General features: G+C 43.3%; 1 long non-coding RNA gene across 1 annotated transcript; it reads left to right on the plus strand.

Moving 5' to 3' along the window:
- The first annotated feature begins 2,104 nt into the window (after positions 1 to 2,104).
- Positions 2,105 to 12,217, plus strand: LOC140844433 (uncharacterized). Its single transcript, XR_012122705.1, has 2 exons — positions 2,105 to 7,639; positions 10,199 to 12,217. It is a non-coding gene; the product is annotated as an uncharacterized lncRNA (long non-coding RNA).
- Positions 12,218 to 22,163: the final 9,946 nt, after the last annotated feature.

Below are 22,163 nucleotides of genomic sequence, written 5' to 3' on the forward strand. Positions count from 1 at the left end.
AATTTATCCTCCATTTGCCCCATGGTCCCAAGCACATAAGCCAGTGAGAATTATGCCTCGGCTTGCCTGGGTTTACCCCACCTTATCTCTAAACATCCCGACCCTCCCCCTAGGCAACAGGCCGAGCAGATCCACCACAATAAAAGGTATAACCCTCTGCACCACGCTGCTGCCCTCTCTCTGTCTCTCTCTGTCTCCCTGCTCTCCCTGCTCTCTCTCCCTCTCCCTCCACCTCTCTCTCTTTCTCTGCTCTCTCTTTCCCGCTGCTCTCTCTCCCTCCCACTCTCCCCCCCCACCCCGGGGCAGCCACTCTCTTTCAGATAATAAAATCTCTTGCATGGGCCCATGTCTCCTGAGTCGTCCAGGGTAAGGAGGGTCACGGCAAGATACCCTTTCAACAATAAGGTGACAGAGCTCCTGGTGTAAGACCCAACAGCCTTATTCCAGTCTGCGCTTCCCCCCAGTGAGGAGACGAAGGCCACAGCAGATTGATGCAATAAGCAAGAGGTTTATTATTATTCCAGCTAGCTGGGGTCCAAGTGTCTGCCCGACACAGCAGGTTTCAACATGGACCCCGAGCACTCAGAGCCAAAGGTTTATATAGCATTTTCAAAGCACTTAAGTCATACTTATTTTCCACAGCTATACATTATTCTTGCAAGACATACATCCTGGGGTTAAGCAAGAGCAGGATAAGACTACTCCTCAATGGTTAGGGAGGTTCTGCACGATAAGCTTGGTATGTAAGATTAACTGACCAAGGTTAGCTGACCAAGGGTCACAGCTGCCCACCACCCAGTGCTCATGATTAACTTGTTTTTCAAGGCCTTACCCAGGCCCAGTTTTTTCTTTCTAAATAAAATTGCTTCTAGGCCCCTAAGATGGCTACTCTTATGCTAACCTATTCCCATTCTTACATTCCCCTCTTCTTCTTGTATCTATTTCAATCATGAAACTAGGGGTCATCTGTTTAGTCAACACTCTGATAGTTCTGTCTCAACACCATGATTTGCACAGTGCTAATGCGTTCTTTGATAAAGGTAACTAGGCGGTTTAGGATGCAGGGGCCAAAGGTTAGAGTTAATATTAAGAGTTGAACCAGGACTCAAACTACTCTTGGTTTTGTTCTCTTTCTCTTTTTCTTTTAGCTAACTCTTCTCTAACTTTGACCATGGAGTCTTTTACTACTCCTGAATAATCTACATAGAAGCAACATTCTTCTTTATCTGTGGAACATTAACTGTACATTGCTCTGATTGAAAATATCCTGCCTTGCTTTCTTCAGAGGCTCTCACTTTATTCTGTCTAAGTCTATGGTCCCTGTCTCATTTTTTCCTCTACAGATAGAGACTCTATCTGCTGCTAGGGAAAAGGGGCGATGACCGCTCTGGCTGCTTCGTGCTGAGAAGGGGGTGCAGTAAAGGGTGCAGCTAGGTCTCCATCACTGGTCAGTTGAGAGGGCCTCAGAAGGCTGGCGCTTCTATTCTGGGTTTCATTTCTATCACTATTTGCAGTTTTGTGGCTTCTAGGCAAGATAAAACAAATTGTGTTATTAGGTTATGTAGCAACATCTGGAGTTGGATTTTCCATTCTGGAAGGACAAACTTGAGTATTAGGATTTAGTATGGATAAGGCTGCACTATTGAAACAATACTTTTCTCTAAAATCACTCTCATTTTTATTAGAAGTAACCAGGTTAAGAAAATAATTAACAGCTGGCTTGATTATTTGCACAACTGCAGCAAGAAGAGCAATTGATTACACAGGCTCTTTTAAATATGCTTTGCTGGAACTTTTTGTAAGGAATTTCAGATTGAACTTTTAAAGGCCTCTTGAGGCCAGACAGCCAAGCCAGATTTGCCATCAGGCTTTGCCTACAGTACCTGTAGATTTGGATGAATTTCTCTCTTCTCGAGGTCTCTGCACCTGCCAGGAAGTGACTTTCCTTACTCACCTGGTAAGGCTGCTGGGAACTCTGTAAGCAAGGTACCAGGCCAGTTCTTCCAAGGGGCTTTGTTGGCTTTATAAAGTCAATCTTAGTTCCTTAAAGTTATTCACATCTGAGTCCATGCACATGTCTCTCAGGTATGACATTCCAGTCAAAGCCCTGGCAGTATAACCAGTGTTCATAATTAGTCTTCTCACAAGGAAAGCAGATTCTTATTGAACTCATGCAAATAAACATACTGCCATGGAATACAAAAATAGTCAAAGTTTTTAAACTCTGGAGGTATCAGGTAGAGAGAAGGATGTTTCAATTCTGCTCATAAAGATAGTCATTTACCAAACTGTTGTCAGCTTAAGAAAACAAGCTTAAAACACTTTATCAGCAACATTTGAAACAAAAGCATTTTCTTTAGTTTATGTAATCTTATGTAACTAATACCTGTTCTGCTGAAATCTAGTTCTTTACTACTTTAGGAATAATAAAACAGTGACTATACATGACAAAAGACATACAAGTCACAATGGTTAAAGATCTGATGAGAGCTTACTGTAAGACAGTTGACATAAGGAAATTCTGATATTTCTGTAATACAAAACATTCAGTAACAAAGTTTAGCATCATTCTCTTTGACAGTGCTTTCCTGGTAAATATATATATATATATATATATATATCAGATAAATAAGCCAAATTAGTCAAATACTTTCTCTAATGAGAAAAAATTCCTCTGACATGTTCCAGGGGCCCTCTGGAAAATATCAGAGTTAACTAGAGGTAAAAGCACCTTTTTGCATTTAATTTTTTTAGAACTGTCTATCATTACACATTTATTGTCTATATACCCAGCACAGTAAACGAGATATCTTAAAAAGGTGGGGCAGCAGGGGAGACTGCTGCTGTCAGTTATTAAAGACAATATACAGAAAGTCAAAATAATTCTAGGTTACCAAGCATTCTTGAGAGAATGGTAGCAGATGGTAGAGTCCTCTGCTTTCATCTTCAGGAGGGGAAAAAAAGCTACAATAAGAATTCACATTTAGCTGAAAGAACTGTCTAAACTCAAGGCAGACTATAATATCACCAGGCATACAAAAGAACTGTTAGAAATACATACAAACAATGAATATGGCTATAGTCAAATTCAACTTAAAAGTTTAAGCAGAATCTCAAATTTAAATGTCTCTTTCCTTCACACAGATATTCAGATCTGACTAGAAATATGCTTTGAGATGAAAGAGATCAGGCATTTTACCTCTTCATTTAGGGGTTGAGAAATGATGACCTTTGGCTTTCTAACCAGCCATTTCATTCATGGCGTCAATAGTGGGTTGTGGTGACATGGAAATGTATGCTGGATATTTGGATGGTTTAAAGATTATATACAATCAATAGCTTACAAACAGTGAAAATAATAAGAACATAACTCAGCATAAGTGTCCAAGACCAGATACAGAAAAGCAGAGAACGTGCTTAAGTCTACAGGTCCTCCCTGAAAGCTTCAAGAATGTTTTACTCTTTAATAGTAGATAGAGCTTTTAATAGAATTAGCATAGTAGCTTATAAGATCATTTGCATTAAAAAACATGGAGAGTCCTCCATGTTTTTTTAAAACATACAAACATATCCACAGCATATAAATTAAACAAGAAGATCTGGTGGTTCTCAAAAAAATCTATTACAACTTTTCTCAAAAGTGGTCACACGTTCGTCCATCTAAACCTTTACAGTGAAACCTGTTTTTCTGGGAGAAACATAATCTTGTCCAGATTCTACACAGTTTAATTGTTAAAAATAAATTTTGGTTTGTTAACTAAGTGCATTTAATCAGCTGAAAAAAGCTTTGTTACCATTCTGCTTAGGAGGATAAATTAAGAAAACAAATAATCAGTAACAACTTTGTTGGTTAGAGATTTTTCCACTTATAAAAATATATGGAATAAATAATTCAATTTCTCATGCCATGCAATCGTTTTCAATAACAAAATATTTCAAAGGCAAATAAAGGTTACACGGTTGTTAACAAACTTTAGCTTTTATCTTTTTTGAAAGGAAAGGAGCGACACACAGCAGCAATTCACTGGAGAGTTCCGCTTTATTAGGGAAAGGTGCTGGGTTATATAGGAAGGGGCATAGGGTGATTGTGGTGTTACTTCTACGGGGCTGGTGGCTGTTGGCTAGGTGCTGGGATTGGGAGGGGGGTGAGAGGTGATTGGGCTTCAGGTGGCGCCGGCGGGAACCGAGGACCCCCGAAAAGAAGCCGGAAGTTTGCCATCTTACTGGTGGGGACCCTTCATTTTTAATATTAAGATTTCATTTTTTAAAAATATTCTGGCAACTCACTGAGACTTTAAGCATGAGAAACTGCTTTGATAAAACAATTAGAGAACCTTTTGTGATCTTTCAGCATTAAGAGCAGACTTACAGTTCAAGAAAACTTTTTATTTATTTTTTAACTGGGAAGAAAATTCTAATTTTGCTGTGCACTTGATATCAAGACTCACTTGCTTTAATTTCACATAGCACGACTATATCTGTAAGAATATAGTAATTTATTCTTCATTTGCCCCATGGTCTCAAGCACATAAACCAGAGAGAATTATGCCTGGGCTTGCCTGTGTTTATCCCACCTTATCTCTAAACATCCTGACCCTCCCCCAAAGCAACAGGCTGAGCGGATCCTCCACAACAAAAGGCACCACGCTGTTGCACCACGCGCTGCTTTCTCTCTTTGTCCCTCTTTAAATAAATGGCTGTACTTTAGAACAAAGTTATTCTTTTATCAAAAAATACATTCTTTAGCATGCAGACGAGTTTTCATTCTTTATACTTTCTCTTATTAAAACATACATCTTTTAGCATAGAGAAATGTTTTCTTTATTACTTTAAGTAGTTTTAATTAGAACTTAAAACTATTAGAAACTTTAATTTCCAGTGAACACTGAGAAGTAGGATATTGTAAACTGGTAAACTAATATTCTTTAGATTGACAAATTTATGAACACATTTTATAATTTCTGTAACCATGAACTTTACAGCACAATCTCTCACTAAACATAGAGCATATCTTCTTAACTTAGCAAAACTTTAAGGTTTTAAGTTACTACAAAGATTCTCAGGCTGTAGGTAGGTATACACACTGTAACACACAATTAAAAAGGTGTTCACTTGCCACACTCATTTAGTTCACTAATTCGTAACAACTATGCTAGATTACTTACAAGACTTTTACTGAATATTAGACAAAGCCAAGCCTTAAGCATTTTATTCTTAAAAGATTTAGCAGATAACATGACTTAAATGACCTTAGGTAAACTTAGGCAGCTGATAACCACCAGGACATGCCCGCCTCAGGCAAACCCAAATTAGCATTAATGCTTAACATTTTTTATCAGGTTTTCTGGAAGTTTTAGAATACCCAATTTTCACAAGCGCTTGTCTTTAAATCAATTTCATTAATACCATCCGGAGGTAGAAAGATATATTCATTTACACACTTAGGGGGTCGTCTGAGTCTGTCCTATTTCTTATGTCAACAAGACTAAGACAAACATGACAAACACCAAACAGGCGCCTACAGAGAAGAATCTGCCACGGCCGCGGAGGCAAAACTGGAACTGAGTTGAGGGCCTGTCGGACTGCAGCGGCAGCCGACTTTCCTCACAGATGAGGACCTCGTCCTCCAGACAAGTGGCAAGGGACGTCTCCCAAGACCCCTGGTCGGTGACCTGCCAGCGTGTCCACCTAAGTCAATGCCGACCTAGATACAGATTGGAGCTCCTACAGGCTTATACAGGTTTCAGGTTTGTTCGTGAACCAGAACACTGAGTGCGCTCACTATCCGGCAAGGCACTTTCTGATTAAACACAGAACATTCTTACAGGTTTGACAAGAGACACACGGACACAAACACAGTAATACCTGGCCAGGACAAGCCTCCCATCCTTGGCTTGTCATTCCTCCAGGGGTGGGAGGGCAAGCAATCCCGGATGAGTCCCCAAATGTAATACCCAATGGCCTTATTCCGGTCTGCGCTTCCCCCCAGTGAGGAGACAAAGGCCACAGCAGATTGATGCAATAAGCAAGAGGTTTATTATTATTCCAGCTAGCTGGGGTCCAAGTGTCTGCCCGACACAGCAGGTTTCAACATGGACCCCGAGCACTCAGAGCCAAGGGTTTATATAGCATTTTCAAAGCACTTAACTCATAGTTATTTCCCACAGCTATACATTATTCTTGCAAGACATACATCCTGGGGTTAGCAAGGGCAGGATAAGACTACTCCTCAATGGTTAGGGAGGTTCTGCACGATAAGCTTGGTATGTAAGATTAACTGACCAAGGTTAGCTGACCAAGGGTCACAGCTGCCCACCACCCAGTGCTCATGATTAACTTGTTTTTCAAGGCCTTACCCAGGCCCAGTTTTTTCTTTCTAAATAAAATTGCTTCTAGGCCCCTAAGATGGCTACTCTTATGCTAACCTATTCCCATTCTTACACTGGCATGAGCCAGGAGGGGAAAAGAGTGCTTGTAGTGGTCTGTTGTCTAGGGGATTTATAGGTGGTTGAGAAACAAAGAGCTAGGGATGATCCACTAAATGGTCTTTAAATGTTTATTTTTGAAGAGACACTATGTTTCTTATCAGTTTTCTGGACTATTTTGTAGAGTTAACATAAGAAATTTATTGCTTTGACTTTTCCTCAGAGTAGCAGTTACTTGGTTTGGGAGTGTATCAGTCAAGGCTGCTTGTTTTGCTTTCAAGGTGAGCTGAGTTATTGACTTGATTAGGGCTGGAGGAGGAAAAGCAGCATATGGGTAAATTTAAAGGTAAACTGGTCTTTTAGCAGGCTAAAATTAAATTTTACAATAGCTTTAATTGATACAAACAAATCATGGGCTATGCTGAGGTATTTTCTTATTTGGGAGATGTTCAAACATTCTAGGCTAAGTTACTCCTGGCTTTTTAGTTTTAATTAATTTTCACTTAGGAAGCTTATATGTTTAGTTTGATATTTTATTTTAGAAAATTAATGTGACTCTGTCTTTGCTTAATTGTTTAATATGGAGTTTTGGTAGGCATCATTTTCCAGAGGCCTTCAGCCTACTCTGACTACACCCACCGTCCCTGTCTCAAATTCACATTAAAGTAGTGTAGGATCTGAAGAATCAAAAGTTAGCATAAGCACAGCTATCTTAAAAGGCTTAGACACTACTTTCTAACTTAGAAGGAGGAAAATTATTAGAACCTTGAAAAACAAGTTAGTCAGCCAGTGTTAATTGTAGTGACCTTTAGTCAGCTAACCTTGGTCAGTTAATCATGCATACCAAGCTTATCTTGCTGAAACCCACCCTAGCATTCTGAGAGTAATCTTATCTCACTGAATGCCCCAAGATGTGACGCCAGCCGATGAATCATGTGTACGTGCTTGTAGAACAATACTGTCTTCTTAGAAAATGCTATAAAAACTTCTGGCTTTAGCTGCTCAGGGTCCTTGTTGAGACATGCTGCGTCGGGCTAACTTGAACCCCAGCTAGCTGGTTCCTGAATAAATTCCTCTTGCTTATTGCATCAAGAGACGCCTTTCGTGAGTGATTTGGGGTGGCGTCCTCCTCTGGGAAAATCCAACATTTGGGGGCTCGTCTGGGATCATGCGCTCACCCCGCTTCACTCCCGAAGTCGCTTTTGGAGGAAGAGGTAAGATTAGTAGGCGCCTTGAGTTGTCTGTGTTCTGTCTTCTGTTTTTCAGCGAGACCGGTCGGAATTCTGAAAGGGGGTACCCACTGTCTGGCAGTCGTCCCGATCCCGTAAAGGGGTCGAGACCACGGTTAGTAGATGTACTTGGAGCACCGCAGGCTGCAACCCTGGGGGATGCCTCAGGGAGATTGGAGGGCCAGGGACGCCTGGTGGCCTCTCACCTGTTTTTCTGGCAAGGTGAATCTGATGAGATAGGGTTGATTTTAGGGCACCAAGAGTATCAACCCACCGATTCTTTTCGGTTTTTAGTCAAAAATCTGACAAAAACAAAAAGCGGCCGCTGTGTGTCTAATCTGTGTGTGTCTCTGTTTTTTGTGTCTTTCACGTGCCTAATAATTGTTATACTGACAATGAGACAGACTCAGACAACCCCCTAAGTGTGTAAATGAATATATCTTTCTACCTCCAGATAGTATTAATGAAATTGATTTAAAGACTAGCGCTTGTGAAAATTGAGTATTCTAAAACTTCCAGAAAACCTGATAAAAAAAGTGTTAAGCATTAATGCTAATTTGAGTTTGCCTAAGGCGGGCATGTCTTGGTAGTTGTCAGCTGCCTGAGTTTACCTAGAGTCATTTGAGCCATGTTATCTGCTAAATCTTTTAAGAATAGAATGCTTAGAAGCTTGGCTTTGTCTAGTGTTCAGTGGGGGTCTTGTGAGTAGTCTAGCGTAGTTGTTGCAGGTGAGTGAGCTAGATAGGTGTGGCAAGTGAACACCTTTTTAATTGTGTGTTGCAGTGTGTATGCCTACCTGCAGCCTGAGAATCTTTGTAGTAACTTAAGGCCTTAGAGTTTTGTTAAGTTGAGAAGATGTGCTCTGTGTTTGCTAAGAGATTGTGCTGTGAAGCTCATAGTTGCAGAAATTGTAGAATGTGTTCATAAGTTTGTCAGTCTAGGGAATGTTGGTTTGACAGTTTGCAGTGTCCTGCTTCTCAGTGTTCACTGGAGGTTGAAGTTTCTAATAGTTTTGAGTTCTGGTTAGAACTGCTTAAAGTGATAGAGAGGGCATTTCTCTATGCTGGAAGATGTATGTTTTAATGAGAGAAAGTGTAAAGAACGGAAATTCGTTTTGTTGAAAGTAAAAGAGAGTGATTGTTCTGAAGTGCAGCTATTTGTTTAAAGAGAGAGAACACTAAAACTCTGAATGTAAAAAGAAAGTTGTAGAAGGCTTGTGGAAGAGTTAGTATAGTCATGCTATGTGAAATTGAAGCGAGTAAGTCTTGGTATCGAGTGCACAGCAAAATTAGAATCTCGTTTCCAGTTAAACAGTTTTCTTTAACTGTTAGTCTGCTCTTAATGTTGAAAGATCAAAGCAGTTTCTCATGCTTAAAGTCTCAGTGAGTTGCCATGAAGTCGTAATATTAAAAAGACTAAAAGATAAAGTTTGTTAACAACTGTATAACCTTTATTTGCCTTTGAAATATTTTGTTATTAAAAATGATTGCATAGCCTGAGAAATTGAATTCCTAAGCAGAATGGTAACAAAGATTTTTTCAGCTGATTAAATGCACTTAGTTAACAAACCAAAATTTATTCTTAAAAATTAAACTGTAGAATCTGGACAAGATTATGTTTCTCCCAGAAAAACAGGTTTCACTGTAAACGTTTAGATGGACAAACGTGTGACCACTTTTGAGAAAAGTTGTAATAGATTTTTTTGAGAACCACCAGATCTTCTTGTTTAATTTATATGCTGTATGTTTTAAAAAAACATGGGGGACTCTCCATATTTTTTTAATGCAAATGATCTTAGAGCTTTTAATAGAATTTGCATAGCAGCTTATATCTACTATTAAAGAGTAAAACATTCTTGAAGCTTGAAGGGAAGACCTGTAGACTTAAGCACTTTCTCTGCTTTTTTTGTATCTGGTCTTAGACACTTATGCTAAGTTCAAAAAAGTGCTTTTACCTCTAGTTAACTCTGATATTTTCCAGAGGGCCCCTAGAACATGTCAGAAGAATTTTTTCTCATTAGAGAAAGTATTTGACTAATTTGGCTTATTTATCTGATATATATAGATAGATAGATAGTAGATAGATCTATCTATCTACTATCTATCTATCTATCTATCTATATTTATTTATTTACCAGGAAAGCACTGTCAAAGAGAATGATGCTAAACTTTGTTACTGAATGTTTTGTATTACAGAAATATCTGAATTACCTTATGTCAACTGTTTTACAGTAAGCTCTCATCAGATCTTTAACCATTGTCATTTATAAGTCTTTTGTCATTTATAGTATTATCCCTAAACTGGTAAAGAACTGGATTTCAGCAGAACAGGTATTAGTTACATAAGATTACATAAACTAAAGAAAATGATTTTGTGTCTTTTTGTTTCAAATGTTGCTGATAAAGTGTTTTAACCTTGTTCTCTTAAACTGACAACAGTTTAGTAAATGACTATCTTTATGAGCAGAATTGAAACGTCCTTCTCTCTACTTGATCCCTCCAGAGTTTAAAAATTTTCAGTGACTGTTTTTGTATTCCATGGCAGTATGTTTATTTGCACGAGTTCAATAAGAATCTGCTTTCCTTGTGAGAAGACTACTTAAGAACACTGGTTATACTACCAGGGCTTTGACTGGAATGTCATACCTGAGAGACATGTGTATGGACTCAGATGTGAACAACTTTAAGGAACTAAGATTGACTTTATAAAGCCAACAAAGCCCCTTGGAAGAACTGGCCTGGTACCTTGCTTACAGAGTTCCCAGCAGCCTTACCAGGTGAGTAAAGAAGGTCACTTCCTGGCAGGTGCAGAGACCTCGAGAAGAGAAGAATTCATCCAAATCTACAGGTACTGCAGGCAAAGCCTGATGGCAAGTCTAGCTTGGCTGTCTGGCCTCAAGAGGCCTTTAAAAGTTCAATCTGAAATTCCTTACAAGAAGTTCCAGCAAAGCATATTTAAAAGAGCCTGTGTAATCAATTGCTCTTCTTGCTGCAGTTGTGCAAATAATCAAGCCAGCTGTTAATTATTTTCTTAACCTAGTTACTTCTAGTAAAAATGAGAGTGATTTTAGAGAGAAGTATCGTTTCAATAATGCAGCCTCCTTCCAGAATAAAAAATCCAACTCCAGATGTTGCTACATAACCTAATAACACAATTTGTTTTATCTTGCCTAGAAGCCACAAAACTGCAAATAGTACTAGAAATAAAACCCAGAATAGAAGAGCCAGCCTTCTGAGGCCCTCTCAACTGACCAGTGATGGAGACCTAGCTGCACCCTTTACTGCGCCCCCTTCTCAGCACGAAGCAGCCAGAGCGGTCATCGCCCCTTTTCCCTAGCAGCAGCTAGAGTCTCTATCTGTAAAAGAAAGAATGAGACCATACCCATAGCCTTCCCGGGTAAAAACAGGTATTTAATCCCTCCTCCCGAGGGATGGTGGGCTTATAATACTGGACTAACCCCATGTGTCTCCACTTCCGCCTTCAACTCCTCCCGTGACTTCTGCATTCCAACCAGAGGTTTAGAGGAGAGCCAGTCTCGCTAACCCTGGCCAAGTTGCTGGGAGTAGGAGTTGCAGCTAGAGTAAGAACAGGGACAGCCGCCATTATTCAAGGAAACCAACATTATGAAAGACTAAGGACAGCTATTGATAAAGACCTAAAAACCATAGAGCAATCCATTACAAAACTTGAAGAATCTCTGACTTCCCTCTCTGAGGTACTCTTGCAGAATAGATGAGGGCTAGATCTGCTGTTCCTAAAAGAAGGAAGACTGTGTGCAGTTTTAAAAGAAAAATGCTGCTTTTATGCAGACCATTCCGGAATAGTAAGAGATTCAATGTCAAAGCTTAGGGAAAGGCTAGACCAGAGAAAGAGAGAACGAGAAGCCGGCCAAGGGCTATTTGAATCTTAGTTCACTAGATCCCCGTGGTTTACAACCCTAATATCCACTCTGGCTGGGCCCCTACTCATCCTTGTGTTGCTCCTCACTTTAGGACCCTGCATACTAAATCGGCTGATAACTTTTGTTAGAGAAAGAGTGAGTGCCGTTCATGTACTAATGTTAAGGCAACAATATCATTCACTCACCCAACAAGGAGACACAAACATTCCATGATTGGAATGCCCCTAAAGAGAAGTGGGGAAATGTAGGATCTGAAGAATCAAAAGTTAGCATAAGCACAGCCATCTTAAAAGGCTTAGACACTACCCTCTAACCTAGAAGGAGGAAAATTATTAGAACCTTGAAAAACAAGTTAGTCAGCCAGTGTTAATTGTAGTGACCTTTAGTCAGCTAACCTTGGTCAGTTAATCATGCATACCAAGCTTATCTTGCTGAAACCCACCCTAGCATTCTGAGAGTAATCTTATCTCACTGAACCCCCCAAGATGTGACGCTAGCCGATGAATCATGTGTACGTGCTTGTAGAACAATACTGTCCTCTTAGAAAATGCTATAAAAACCTCTGGCTTTAGCTGCTCAGGGTCCTTGTTGAGACCCACTGCGTCGGGCTAACTTGGACCCCAGCTAGCTGGTTCCTGAATAAATTCCTCTTGCTTATTGCATCAAGAGACGCCTTTCGTGAGTGATTTGGGGCGGCGTCCTCCTCTGGGAAAATCCAACAGTAGTACATTAAATTAAAGATAATTGACATATTTATGATAGTTAGTGTAAGATAAATTCCAACTGAAATAAGCAGGTGAAGAGAGGCAACAAAGGGCCAGGTAGTTTATTTGAATGCAATTCCCGGGCGAGGTTCACTAGTTTACGGAAATAGAGGCTGGGGAATTCATGCCCAGTAGGGCAGGCAGCAAGTTTTTAAAGAAGGCAGGGGGAGGGAGAGCAAAGGTATACAGTGGCATAGGGATTGGCTCACCTGGGATACGTGGGGGTCTCTCATTGGCCTTTAACCAGGTATTGGAAAGTTACCATTACTCTTCTAGCTTGGGGGAGGGCTCTAGTTAGGAATGTTGTCTGATCAGCCTCTGGAATGTTGTCAGACTGGAACCTGTTGGTCTCCCCGCCCTGTTTGGTAAGGCCTGAGCTTGTCCAGCAGGCTCACCCCTTCCCCTGGTGCCTCCAGCCTTTTGGTCATAATGGGCACTGACTCGATCTGGCTACTTCCGGCTGACAAGGGGCATCGTGGTGGGAGGGGGTTTAAGGTTGATGGCTGGAGGAGGCTCAGTCAGGAGAGGTGAGTACTTGTGCAGCAACAGCTGATTGACCTTTATGTGTGATATTTCTGCCATGAGCTGTTGAAGGAACTTGAAAACACATGGGGCAATTAAGAGTAAACTGCAAACTATTATGAAGGGGCCCAGCAGAGGCATTAGCAGGCCATCAAGGGGGACTAAAGCCACCCATAAGGGCTGCCTTCAGGTACTCATGTTTTGTGGAGGTCTTTTTGTAGTTCTTGTAGTTTTTTTATGCTTTGTTTTATGACTCCAGACTCATTGATATAGTAGCAGCATTCTTCCTGCAAGAAAATACAGGTTCCACCCTTTTCTGCAGTAAGCAGATCTGGAGCCTGCCTCTTTTGAAGGGTGACTTGGGCAAGGGAAGTAAGCTGCCACTGGAGGGAAATAAGAGAGGTTGAGGTTTCTCCCAGGGTCAGGCTCACTCTATCATCTAATGCTGCCAGTTGACTTGTGAGACTTTGAGAGCTGACTAGGCTGTGGCCTAATGCTCCCGCCCCTGTGGTGGCCATGACTACTGTAGTGACCAGACTTACTCCTACTAGTACGGGTAGGAAGACAGCCCTCTTTTGTTTAGCTCCTGGATACATAGACCATCCATCTTGCACCTGCTTTACCTCACGTTTGTTGTATAATGTCAATTGGGGAACTAGCATCACTGAAAAGCAGGGCTCTACCATGGTGCTGCTGATACACTGGGTAAGGGTATTGTTGCACCAGAGAAACCCACCCCCTTGAAGGGAGATTGGAGTGCCTACAGTTACCCATCATCGGCATTGGCTTCCCATTGACAATTCTGAGATGGTGGAATGCTGGGTCAGGTAGGGGGTCAGTGGGGATGATGGTTCCTTGTGCCATTTTCTGGTGACCCCAGACTTATGTCTGAGAGAACCAAGCAAAATTTAAGATTGATCAAAGGGACTCCATCTTAGAGAAGTAAAATACTCTTACCCCATGACTGAACTCTTACCCCATGACTGTACCCTTACCCTATGACTGAATTCTTACCCCATGACTGTACCCTTACCCCATGACTGTACCCTTACCCCATGACTATACTCTTACCCCATAACTGTACCAAGAATCAGATACTAAGAAAAACCATGTCCCGTTTCAACCAATCAGGCTCAGGCAGGAAAGAACCCTAGGAGCATTACAAAAACAAAAAGAGAACTTACCTTAACAATCCAATCAGCCTAGAACAAGTTAAAGGTCAACCAATCCCAGTTCTGCCTGAGAGGAAACTCCCTAACTGCCCCTCTTGAATGCATAAAAATCCTGTTGTAACATTCACAGGGGCTCCCAAACTAAGTCCCGCTGCATCGGGCTGGTTGGGTGCCCAAGCTCGAGCTTGTTCTGCTTTAATAAAGGCTCTTTGTTTTTACATGCTATCTGAGTCCTCCAGTGGTTCTTTGGACTCACTGCAATTTGGGCATAACAATGTTGAGCCTCAGGCTTAAGGATCATTTTCTACACTGGTACCTTGCTTAAAGGGAGGCCGCAGTCTTTTTCAGAGGAGTTTACTGGTTGAGCCTGGAAAAAACTAATGGGAACTGCTGCCACCGGGGGGCGTTGGGGGGAGGTGCAGAGGAAATGATCAGATACATTGCTGAGGATATGTGAAGCATTAAGAAAACATACTGTTTCTCTAATGACTCTGGCCCAGGAAAGGGTTGCTCCTGCTGTTCATAGGGAGTTGGGGTAGGGGGTCCTACTGAATCTTCTGTTTTAGTGCTTGTTCTGTTTGTAGAATATTACTTGATACCTGTGCCTGGGTGTTTAGAACCTCTGTGAGAGTGGGATTTACAGTGGTCCATTCTCTCTTAATGTATACTGTGCCCTGTGGGGAGGCTTGGTAACTATCGTATAGCTTGCCCTGTACTCCTTTTTCCCAGCGTGGATTTCATGGGTCACTAATGGTGATGTATAGCTTATCTTGTATTCTGAAGAACATGTTGTCAGAGACTCCTCTTGCTGTTTTTCTACTGCATGAACTCTACATGTGTCTAATTCAGGATGACATCCCTCATACATGTCAGACTGGAAAACACATCTATGAGAGATCTGGTTATACAGAAAGCACAGCGTAGGGTTTGAGAAAGTGTTTAAGATGTCTATGTGTATTGGTATCTGAATCAGTGCCTGACAACCTACACATGGGCAACTTTGGGTGCTTACTTCTCAGTTGATTCTGCGAAGAATTAGTTGTAGCTTAAACTTCCATGCAGAATAACTCTGCCTGGACACTACCGGGCTATTCATCTGGCTGGTTGTACTTGACATGACTAACCCACAGCTTAAGAGGACCCACCTCACAAGACACCCAATCACCGTGTCTGGGTGCCAGTTTGAGCCTAGAAAGGTGATACCAGGAGGAATGCCCATGTAGTTTAATTGCTGAGGGTGTAGTGAGGATTACTGTATAAGGCCCTGTCCAGCGGGTTTGGAGAGATTTTTCTACAGGCTGGAGTTCTCTTAGGAGTACCTGGTCTCCTGGCTGAAGGATCACTACGTCTCCTGGGTTGTTGGATGATGTAGGTTGGGGTAGGAGCTGGTCTGCGTGTTCCCTAAGATGTCTCAACAGTGTAAAGTAAGGAAGGTAGGAGGCCAAAGGAGGAGAGATAGCAGGCAGGCCTGTGTTTAGTAAGAAGGGCCTGCCATACATCAGCTCAAATGCGCTTAGTCCAGCCGGTCCCCACGGGGCACCACACAGCCAAGCGAGAGTGATGGGGAGAAGATCGGGTCATGAGAGCTTTACCTCTAGAGACAGCTTAGCTAGTTGGTCTTTTAGGAAACCGTTAGCCCTTTCGACCTTACCCGACGATTGGGGGTGATAGGGTATATGGAGGTTCCAGGTGATGTTGAGAGCCTTGGCTGTTAGCTGAGTGACCCGAGAGATGAAAGCAGGCCCGTTGTCCAACTATAGTGAGGCAGGCAGGCCAAAGCGGGGAATGATATGCGCTACTAATGTCTGTGCCACTACTGAAGCTGTTTCCTGGCTGGTGAGGAAGGCTTCAATCTACCCTGAAAAAGTAGTAACCAGAACTAGTAAATACCTGAGCGTTTTATGCTTAGGCATGTGGGTGAAATCAACGTGCCAGTCCTGTCCAGGGATTGTTCGTCTGAGCTGGTGGAGGGCCATCTGGGTCTTCAGAGCACCTTGAGATGAGACGTGATGACAAGTAGTGCAGGCTTGGTGCATCTGATCTATGGCCTTGTGGAGACCATAAGGGGCAAATATGGGGGAGAGAAACTGGTGCATGGCCTCTGGCTCAATGTGTAGAAACGGATGAATTTTGGATATGATATCTCTGCTTTGGGCTTGAGGGAGGGCAATTCATCCCCCGAGGTATATCTATCCCTGGTCTCCCAATGTCCCCCCTTGATGTAGAAGCAGTTGCCATTCATCTTCGGGGTATTGGGGCAGTAGAGAGGGGGAAAGAAACAGCACAGAGGGTTGGCTAGACCCAGATGTTAACTGTCAGGCCGTGGTGTCTGCCAAGGCATCACCTCTGGTTACTGGATCGTTTCCAGTCTGATGTCCCTTACAATGTATGATGGCCACCTCTTTGGGGTCCTGTAGGGCCTGTAGCAGGTGGCTGATAGCCCTGCCATTGATGATTGGGGTTCCCTTGGTGGTAAGGAAGCCCCTTTCCTTCCAAATCACAGCATGAGTGTGTGTAATTAGGAAGGCATATTTAGAGTCAGTATAAATTGTAGCTCTCTTTCTGGCTGCCAGCTATAATGCCCGGGTGAGAGCCACTAATTTGGCTTTTTGGGAGGTGGTCCCAGATGGGAGTAGGTTTGCTTCTATCACTTGCGACAGAGTTACCACTGCATAGGCCACCCTTCGCACCCCGTCACTCCCCTTCACTGAGCTTCTATCTATGAAAAAGGTCAAGTTAGGGTTTTCGAGGTGCATGTCTTGTAGGCATTCTCTAGATTTTCTAAGAGCCTCTACAATCTCTACACAGGAATGAGTGGGCTGATCCACCTGATCGCTGATGGGAAGCAAGGAGGCTAGGTTAAGGGGTGGAGAGACTTGTAGGGTTACCTGTAACCTTGAAGGACTCAAGGAGGCCAGGAATTTATGACTCAAAAGATCTTGTAACCGGTGTGGGGAATACACAGTAATGGGCTGTTGGAGCGTTAATTTCAGGGCTTCTCTGGCCAGACTTCCCGCAGATGCCAGGGCTTGGAGGCAAGGCTGCCACCCTCTGGCGGTGGTATCCAACTGTTTGGAGAGAAAGGCAATGGGACAGCACCCCGGCCCCACTGGCTGTACTAGCACTCTGATGGCCACCCCTGCCCTCTCTGCTGTAAAGGGCTTAGTTAAGTCGGAGAGCATTAATGGGGGGGATGAGAGCAATGCATCCCACAATTGATTGAAAGCAGAAGCTACCTCGGTGGATGAAGTTAGCGGCCCAGTGGCAGCTGCATAGAGTGGTCTGGCCAGAAGGGGAAAGTTAGGCACCAAGTGTCTGAAAAACTCCAGCAATTCTAGAAAGGATAGTATCTTGGCTCCTGAAGTAGGTGGCAGGAGAGCTTTAATCGCAGCTGCTTGGTCCACTGTCAGGGCTTTAGTGGTGGGAGTTAGAGTTAGCCTGAGGTATGTAACCTAGGGTAGAGACAGCTGTGCTTTGGCAGGGGATACCCTGTATCCCATGTCTGCCAGGAAATTATGAAGGGATGTGGTGTCCAGAACCGAGGCTTCTTTTGAGGGGCTGCAAAGTAAAAGATCATCTACGTATTGGAGGAGAGTACTCTCGCCCGTTGAGATGTCCTCCACCAGGGCCTGTCCAAAAAGATGGGGGCTATCTCTAAAACCTTGAGGTAGAATTGTCCAGGTCAATTGTCTATCTCGACAGGTGTCAGGGTCTTCCCACGTAAAGGCAAATAGTGGCTGCAAGTCTGAGTGGAGAGGTATAGTGAAAAAGGCATCTTTAAGGTCCAGTACAGTAAAATGAGAGGTACCAGAAGGGACTCGAGAAAGAAGAGTATATGGGTTAGGCACTACTGGGTGTAAGGGAATAGCAGCCTCGTTAATTATTCGGAGGTCTTGAACGAGGTGATATGCCCTAGAAGACTTTTTTACTGGCAAGATGGGAGTATTGCATGGAGAGTTAGTCAGTACTAAAAACCTCTGTGAGAGTAGACAATTAACAATAGGCTGTAGTCCCCTTCAGTGAGCCTGTGGAATAGGAAATTGAGGCTGAGAAGGGAAGTGGGATGGGTCTTTAAGGCATATTAAAACCGAGGTGTGGTGGGTTGCCACCACATGGGTGGAGATGTCCCACACGACCGGATTGACAGCAGTCCAGGAAGTCGGGAGACTCAGGTTACTGTCATCTAACTCCCCTTTGCCAACCTGTAAGCATTTAAAAGGTGGGAGGGAAATAGAGGCTCCTAACTTATAGAGCAAATCTTGTCCTAACAGAGGGGGTAGGACAGGAAGGCATGACTAGAAAGGAATGGGTAAACGGGATGCCTTGGAAGGTGCAGGCCACTGGGCCCATCTCTAAAGGCTTGGAGGAGATTCCTGTGACCCCAACTACAGAGACCTTGGCAGGGTTTAAAGGCCCTTTAAAGGAGGGGAGAACAGTGTCCACCAAGAAGGAGACAGGCTTACCTGCTACCCACAGCTTGGCCAGGGCTTGGCGAGGGTGATCGGGGTGTCTGAGTCCAGGCATCTTCAATCTTTGAGGATGCCCAGCAGGTCTGAAGGGTAATCCTTTGAGGGTGTCCACCCCTCGCAGTGCTCTGCCACCGGAGGAGGACCACCCCCTAGTGGACAGTCTATTTTCCAATGACCTCGCTTACTGCAGCTGGGGTCATATTCCTCCGGGGTTAGAGTGGATTGGAGGACTACATGTACATTGTGCCAGGTGAGCTTGTAAGTTTGAGTGAGATATTTAAACTGTTTAGTGAACATTGGGGGTTGGAGGAAAAGGACCCCAATTGCTGTTCTACTTGGCACAAGTCTGCCAGGGAAAAGGGAACATGAACCTGCACTACTCCTTCAGCCCCTGCTCCCTCTCTTAGAGGAGCCATCACATGAGCCCAAGACCACTGTGACTTAGAGTGGGTTACAGGAGGGCTAGACCATTTGGGCACCAGCCGCAGCGAGTAAGACAGCAGTGGGTTTGAAGGAGGGGATGGAGGAGGTGACCTTGGTAGTGGGGGATACAACCTGGGAATCAGTGTGGAACTTGAAGGCAGGGGACCAGGATATGGAGGAGTTTTATCTGTTTTATCCAAAGTGGAGTTGGCATCTGTGGAGCAAGATGGCGGCATGACTGGAAGAGAAGGGGAACAAGGTGGAGGAGAAACCAGAAGAGAAGGGGAACAAGATGGTGGAGAGACTGGAAGAGAAGGGGAACAAGATGGAGAGACCGGAAGAGAAGGGAAACAAGATGGAGAGACCAGAAGAGAAGGGAAACAAGATGGAGAGACCAGAAGAGAAGGGAAACAAGATGGAGAGACCAGAAGAGAAGGGGAACAAGGTGGAGGACATAAACATTGAGGAAGGGAGCTGGCCCCCACGGTGGGCCTGGAGGAGTGGGAAGGGGGGTAGCCAAGATCTTCCACTGAGTCCATCAGAGAAGAGGCTCCCAGAAATAGGAGGGGTAGAGATCAGCAGTCCTTGGCAGATGCCTGGGCTAACAAAACTTGGGAAGGAGTACACTTAACACACAAATCTGGGTGGGTGCACAGAGTCCAAAAAGCCTGCACATATGGGATTTAACCCTGGTGGCACTTTCCACTCTGGTGGCAATAATTAGTTAAGTCAGTGAGGAGGCCAAAATCAAAAGTTCCCTCAGGGGGCCAGCGAGATTGGTTGTCCAGGGGATACTGAGGCCAGGCCTGAGAGCAAAGGAAAACTAGCTTTCATTTGTGAACTTCCCAGGACAAATATAGAGTAGCCAAATTAGAAATGAGACACTGCAATGGGGTCTGGGCCTCCTCTTTTAAGGGCTGGTTCCCTATGTCTGTGTACCCCCCAACTAACCCCGCTGAGAGGAGCGCCCAGCGTCCCAAGTGTGCCAAGTCAGGGGAGATGTCCTGGGAGACTGGGTGAGGGATGTCTCTGCCACCACAGGGCCAGGGGCAGGCCGGATGCCCACAGAGGGTGGGCCAGATGCCCAAGGAGCTGGATGCCCTGACCTGGACTTAGCTACGATTTTGGATGGACCAGGTGAAATGGAGTTAGGGAGGGAAACAGACCAGGGGAAACTGAGGGACTCACTGGAAAATAGTCCACACAGCAGAGAGAAGGCTGAGGTCCCAGGTCGAGGAAGGAGGGGGCAGGGCCACCAGTGGCCCGTTGGGGCCCGGTGCTCACGCTCCTTCCTGGGATTTTGGCACCAAATGTAAGATAAATTCCAACTGAAATAAGCAGGCAAAGAGAGGCAACGAAGGTCCAGGTAGTTCATTTGAATGCAATTACCGGATGAGGTTCACCAGTCTACGGAAATGGAGGCTGGGGAAGTCGTGCCCAGCAGGGCAGGAAGCAAGTTTTTAAAGAAGGCAGGGGAAGGGAGAGCAAAGGTATACAGTGGCATGGGGATTGGCTTGCCTAGGGTACATGGGGGTCTCTCATTGGCCTTTAGCCAGGTACTGGAAAATTACCACTAATCTTCTAGCTTGGGGGAGGGCTCTAGTTAGGAATGTTGTCTGATCAGCCTCTGGAATGTTGTCAGACCAGAACCTGTTGGTCTCCCCACCCTGTTTGGTGAGGCCTGAGCTTGTCCAGCAGGCTCACCCCTTCCCCTGGGGCCTCCAGCCTTACAGTTAGTCTTCCCATACAGATATACTTCTGTGTTCCTGGTATTTAAATATTTTCTTCTCTTGGACATTTCACATTTCTGATTTCACATTCTGATTAGGTTTCACCTTTTTTTTAGATGACTATTGTAAATGGGATCTTTTACTCCATTATATTTCTTAGTTGACTACTTGTACATATGAAAATTTTTAATTTTTTTGTACATAAATGAATCACTGAATTATCTTTTTGTTTGTAATAGTTTTTCAGTGGAGTCTCATGGGTTTTCCAGTATATGATTATATCATCTGCAAATAATACTTTTATTACCACCCCCTTTTCTAGAAATAAGGTGTGGGTAAAATTGTAAGTTTCCAGAATATCTCCCATGGCTTCAATATATCTGCATATCAATAGGCATTCAGAGGTGGAAAGAAGTCAGCTTTAGTGCATTTGCATCATTCCTCAGGGATGGAGAGAAGTGCATCTCCATGTCAATGGGTAATTACCTGGGAAAGCAGGGCTTATCTGTATCTAAGAGGTGAAGGGAGGGGCGGTTTTTGGCTTCTGCTGGAGCGGGAAAGAGAAATGGCCCCAGACTGCAGTTGGTGAACAATAAACGATTTTAAACTTTATTTCTTCCTTTGACTGATTTTGGTTTTTAGAGATATTTTGCACCAGGATTTCCTCTCCCCAGATTTACAAAGGAATATTTATTACTTTGGTTTGTTTAGTTGAATTAGGTATTATGTCTAGAACAATATTAAGTCATAATGATAATAGTGGACACCTTGCGTTCCTGAGTTGAATGAAAATACTTATAGTTCTTTTCTGTGAGCATGATGCTAATTTTTTAATTGAAATAGTTATGTTTTATCATGTTAAGAAAGTATTCCTCTATTCTTATTTTAGTGACTGTTTATACAAATACAAAATAGATGCTGAATATTCCCAAAAGGCTTTTCCGCATCTTTGGGGAAGGTCTTAATTTTTTTTTTTTTTGACTTAGTATTATGGTGATTTGCAACTTCCTCAGGACCTTCCCAGGTGAAACCTGAAACACCCTTTGACAGACTACCCCAAATTGGTGTGTGGCAGTTTAATGAGCAAGGGAATTATTTACAAGGTTGGTCTTGGGTGACCTCAAGATAAGTCAAAATTTTAAAAGTTTACATAATGTGATGAGAAAGAAAGGCACTTCTCTGTGGTACTCTTTACAAAAACTTGTAACTTCAGTCAGATCATGAGGAAAACATTCAGAAAAACCCAATTTGAGGACCATTCTACAAAACATAATTGGTACTTGTGATATAATGAGTTATAAGAAATATATAAATTTCCCAGGAATATTTGGTCTTATCCACAGTTTCTGAAAACTGCAGTCTTACAGGTGAAACAGGTGTTTTGTTATGTTAAGGAGAGATTTTTGGACACCCATCCACAGGCAGGGGTGGAGGTTGGATCAGCCAATGGCCAATAGTTTAGTCAGTCATGACTATGCAGTGAAGCCCTCACAAAGGCCTCTGAGAAGACCTTTTTTCCCCTTACTGC

The sequence above is a fragment of the Manis javanica genome, chromosome 11 (assembly GCF_040802235.1).
Source record: "Manis javanica isolate MJ-LG chromosome 11, MJ_LKY, whole genome shotgun sequence".
Classification (NCBI taxonomy): domain Eukaryota; kingdom Metazoa; phylum Chordata; class Mammalia; order Pholidota; family Manidae; genus Manis; species Manis javanica.